Source organism: Copadichromis virginalis, linkage group LG1 (genome assembly GCF_057382275.1).
Source record: "Copadichromis virginalis isolate Kocher_CV1m ecotype Utaka linkage group LG1, C_Virginalis_male_GT1.1, whole genome shotgun sequence".
Taxonomy (NCBI): Eukaryota; Metazoa; Chordata; class Actinopteri; order Cichliformes; family Cichlidae; genus Copadichromis; species Copadichromis virginalis.
The window spans coordinates 38,429,407-38,435,131 of record NC_140618.1 but is presented as its reverse complement, the minus strand read 5'-3'; the positions used below and the strand labels follow the sequence as shown (position 1 = coordinate 38,435,131).

The following is a 5,725-nucleotide window of genomic DNA, read 5'->3' as shown; positions in this document are numbered from 1 at the left end:
AAAGCTGTAAATTGTTAAAGCAGCTAAAAATAACTTTGAGAGATAATTGTAAGCAGACTTTATCCTGCTTCCTGTTTAAATTTTGATGTCAATCAGTTGTTTTACAATACTCAGTATTGAACACTTGGAGGTAATTTTTAGTGTATTTCCACTTGTACTAGTAGGCCTATGGTACAAGCGGAATTAAGCACGTCTATTTTAATACTCCTATTTGTGGACTGAGTCCTTGTGTTTACGTGTTATTGAAATTGATTATTTGCACTTTGTTCAATTTCTGATAAGCATTTGCATATTATTCCATTTCTTAAAAGGGGTAATATGCTTATTTATTTGTGATTAGATATATATGTACAGTGAGTTATTTTGATGGATGTAATTAATGTTTACAATGAAAGTGAATCATATGGTGACTATAATTCCTGAATGTTTGCAACCTTGTAGATAATCTTTAATGTTACTGCAGGTTACAAATAAGTATTGAACCTTGATACTGTGAAATTTTGGATATTGATACTTTGGCCTTTGAAACTTGATATTTTAATGTTGTACAACATGACTGAGTTGATGATGATTGAATTGATGATAGCTGATCTGAATAGTAGTTACTGCACTGTGACACTACCTTAGGTTAATTTGTGAGAGTCATCCTTAAAGGGTACGTGACATATATTTGGCCATTGTTTATAGGTCAGGTTTTTATATGGGACGAATCCAAAGACCAGGTCAGCAATTCCAGAACCCAGAGTGTTCCAGTGTTCACTGGATGGCGAGCCAACCCAAGATCCTAGGAGACGATATACATATACACGCACACTCATTTGCACATTGATGGACTACAATCCTCTACTGTACAAGTAGTACGGTAGGACAGACAATCACCCACACACTCCTTGTCGGACGAATTCTATTGGAATACACCTGTTTGTCACGGGCCCCACCGGTACCATTTGGACTTAAAGACTAATTCTTTTACTTGTGTGCACAAATTTTATTTAACTCTATTTTTTTTGCTACTTTGGGGGAAATTTATATACTTGACATTCTGTTGTGATACTGTGTTGTTTACAAATTTATTTTACAAGGCTTAACATCACTAAAGTATTTTTAAAAGCCACACAACTGTGTTTGTCTGGTTTCTCTGCCATTCGTGTGCCAGAGCTCTAAGAGTCGTTCTCAGTCTTCTGATACTAGCCCAAATTACTTAGTACCTTAGTAATTATCCATTGGTACTTTATGTAACTCCACGTAAGTGCTACATATGGCTATCATTAACACTATTTTGCCAACTGTCTGGCACACTGTCACATGTGAAAACTGTTTTAGATAATTAGTCCACTTTGCAATCAGCCTAAGCACTATAAACAGGCCACAGGTAAGCTGTCTATGTGGAGTACAATGGAAGGAGCAGTAAGAGTGAGAAGAGTGAGAATCAGAGGAGGCCGAGGGAGAGGATGTGGAGGTGAAGAAGTTGGAGGAAGAGGACGTGGAGGTGAAGAAGCAAGAGGGTTAGAGGAAGTTAGAGGAAGAGGACAAGGAGGAGCAAGAAGAGGACAAGGAGGAGAAAGAGGAAGGGTAAGAAAAGTAAGAAACAGAATAACTGATGACATCAGAGCTACAATAGTGGACCATGTCATCAACCATGGGATGACCCTGAGGGAAGCTGGCCAACGGGTTCAGCCTAAACTGAGCCGCTACACTGTGGCAAGTATCATTAGGACATTTCGAAATGAGAATCGGTAAGGACTTCGTAGCACTGCCATACTCTAATGAGAAACACAACAGTACCATACATGCAAAAATACAGAAATTGTTACTTTACAGAATTGCTAGACGTCCAGATGTTGGGGGCAGAGGCAGAATGTTCACTTCAGAGCAAGAGACCCATATAGTGAACATGGTGATTGCCAATAATGCAATAAGACTGCGCGAAATACAGCAGCGCATAATTGATAATGACACCATCTTTCAAAATATGCGCAGTGCAAGCATTTCTGCACTAAGTCGTGTACTTGCGCGCCACAGAATAAGAATGAAGCAAATTTACAGAGTTCCTTTCGAGAGAAACACAGAACGTGTAAAGCATATGACTATGTGCAGGTAAACTAGTGTCATTGGTTCTGAATTTGGAAGTGCATACTGTAGTACTGTGCATGGGCCCGATGTGTTGCATTTTTTTTTGTCTTGTCCAGAGAGTGATGGAACTAGAAGCAGATGCAATGGGACATGAGCTACTTTTTGTAGATGAGGCCGGTTGTAACCTCAGTAAAACCAGGAGACGTGGCAGGAACATTATTGGACACCGTGCCATCATCAATGTCCCAGGACAACGTGGTGGTAACATAACCATGTGTGCAGCTATAAGCCAAAATGGTGTTGTTCACCATCATGCAACCATAGGCCCATACAACACTGCACACATTATTGCATTCTTGGACACCTTGCATGACATGCTCACTGTTCAGAGACCAGAGCAGACCCGATATGTCATCATATGGGACAATGTTAGTTTCCATGGGGCTGCTTTGGTCCGCAACTGGTTTACAGACCAGCCATCCTTCATGGCACTAAACCTCCCTCCATACTCTCCATTCTTAAATCCCATCGAGGAGTTCTCTGCCTGGCGCTGGAAAGTGTACGACCGTCATCCTCATCAACAGGTAGCCCTTTTACAGGCAATGGAGGAGGCATGTGGAGATATTGACCAGGCATCATGTCAGGCCTGGATACGGCATTCAAGGAGATATTTTCCCCTTGGACTGAAGGATATCGCATGCGATGTGGACGAAATTTTGTGGCCGGACCCAGAAAGACGACATGATGTAGGCTGATTGTCTTTTTTTTCCTTTTTTTTGTGAAATTCCTATTTTGTGTTCTGACTTTGTCTTAGTTTTGATGAGTGTGAATAAACACCAATACTTGAAGTTTGGATCCTTGTATGTTTACATGATACTATGACAAAAGTGTGACCTCAAATTGACATCTATAGACAGAGAAAGCAAAAGCCAGATGTGTTTGGTATTCATACCATCAGTGTGCAGTTGGCGCATTGTGTGCTTAGTAGATGATGGCTTGTGTATACTGTTTGATACGAAAACACCATTTTTACGAAGGTGTGAAGAGTTAACCCTTTAAGACCTACCATAGAACCAAGTCCACCAGAACTTATATTATATTTTTACATGGTGTGGTGCCATTTTTGGGAGCATTTCAAGTTGCTATACATCAATACAACCATTATAGTCCAAATTTTAATAATATGTATGCATTAAGTGCATAGAAATTACATAAATTGCAAGAAAGTGCAATAAACTACAAAAAAATTGAAAATCGTTTTTGTTTTTTTAACATATATGTCTAGTTAGAGAAATTTAAGAGGCTTATCCCTCAAAACTGTAAATGCAAAAAAGTTGCACAAAATAGTTTGCCACCACAGGAAATTTATTTTGAGTGTCTTTATAGTTTTATTTTTAAAATACACCAATTTTCATATACTGCAGGAAAAACGAAAATAAATATTATAGTGCAAATTTGCAAAAAAAGCAGTATATGCATCAAAATAAACTATTTCCAGCAGTGCAATTTTAGTTCTAAGCATCCCAGAAACAACACAGAAAGTCATAAAGTCAAACATAACTTTTAAAAACACCAGTATAGGCTCGTGAGACCCTGATGGTAAAAAACTACATTTCCGCGAAAATGACGTCACTTCCGGTTTCGGGCAGGTAATGGCGGACATGCGAAAGTTCGCGCTGACATCTATTCCAACATAGGAAGTGTTACGAACAGCTGATCAGATCGGCAAAGCCTGTTGCTGGAATATTATGTTTTTGTTCCTGCAAGCGTTTTTTATGCAGTTTTTGCAAAGCTATATGTGGAAGGAAACTGTGACCTAGGACAAGCTGAGTGGATAAGATGTAAGTACAACTTCTCCAGTTTCATATGCAAACAAAATTATTGCGCTAGCTTATGTGGTTGCAGTTCTTCCGGGATTTAAAAATTGTTACGCAAAACAGAGCGTGCCCGCTCCGACCGGTTTTAAAGGGTTAATCTAGCTGTGTTTGCTTTTGCAAGAGAACTACAATGTTTTGATAATTGGGTGACAGGTTTTCTTATTTGTGTGTAGAGTTTTGCAAAAATAGCCAATAGTTACAAAAAACGTGCTTAAGCAATCAGAAAAAACTGTAATAAAAAAGAACAAACAAAAACATTCCAATGATCACATTGCTACGCAAAATTTGATGAGATTTGGTTACCTTAATGCCAAAAGGATAATTCAGGAGACTCATATGTAAGTTGTAGGACTATTTATATGGTTTTACTTGGTACCAGGAAGAAACTGCACAACCACACAGAGCCACATTAATTCTGAGGCTGTCCTTCTAGTATTTGCTTACTTTAAGTCCAATCCAACTTAATTTATAGAGCACTTTGAAAACAACATGGTTGACCAAAGTACTTCCCAAAGAATGATGATAAAAGTTAAAAATAAATACTAAAACATGAATAAAACAGACAATAAAATTAACAAAATAAAGAAGATTAAAAGTGACAAAAAACTGACTAATACGGATTAGAAGCTGACTGGTGCTACACCTAAACTGCCTTGAAGAAAAGGTGTGTTTTTAAAAGTGATTTAAAAATCTCAAGTGTAAGGGTCAGCCTAATATGGACAACTTATACCATAATTCGGGGGCCACAACAGCAAAAGCTCGGTCCCCCCAGTGTTTCAGTCTCCATGTGGGGACAGCTAAGAGCGACTGGTCAGTTAATCTGAGAGAAGTATGTGCTCATGCATGTCCCTGTCTGCAGGCGAGCAGCATTCTCGACCATTTGTAAGCGGGATAGTGAGGCCTGATCAATACCAACAATAATCAAGGCGAGTGGTCACAAATGCATGTAAAACTCTCTCAAAAAGTCAGAAAAAGAGATGAAAGGTTTGACTGACTCAGCTGAAAAAAAGCTGTTTCTCACCACTAGGTGCTTGGTTGTAGGTAGAGAGAAGAAAAAAAAGCAACATACACAGTGCAATGGTGTTCTTTATGCTGGGTGCATGCAATAAACCCTTCACAGACTTGTATTCAGAATGTGATTACTGACTCAGCATACCTGCCAATCAAAGCAGCCATCGCTATCATTATACTGCTAACTTAAAAGTAGCCATCTAAATGAACCAAAGTACAAAAAAAAAAAAGAAAAAAAAAAGAACTGTTTACCATAAATTCATTTCATTTGCATGCCCAGTAAATATTATATATATTTTGCAATCAAATCCTGAATATATAGAATGATTGTCTGAATACATGAATATATGGAATGAAACTTGAATACATAGAATGAACTTCTGAATATATAAAATGAAACTAGAAAATATGGAATGAAACTTGAATGCATAAAATGAAACTTGAATGCATAGAATGAAACTTGAATGCATAGAATGAAACTTGAATGCATAGAATGAAACTAGAATATATGCAATGAAACTTGAATACATATAATGAAACTAGAATATATGCAATGAAACTTGAATACAAAGAATGAAACTTGAATATATGGAATGAAACATGAATAAAATGAAACTTGAATATATGGGATGAAACTTGAATATATGGGATGATCTTCTGAATATATGGGATGATCTTCTGAATATATGGAATGACACTTGACGTCACGGGGGTACTTGTGCCATCTAGTGCTTTCCTTGTTTGTAGCTGCAAGGAGTGCCAGT

General features: G+C 37.8%; 1 pseudogene; it reads left to right on the top strand.

The window, feature by feature from the left end:
• The first annotated feature begins 1,726 nt into the window (after window positions 1–1,726).
• LOC146719226 (uncharacterized) lies at window positions 1,727–2,828 on the top strand (annotated as a pseudogene).
• The last annotated feature ends 2,897 nt before the right edge of the window (window positions 2,829–5,725 follow it).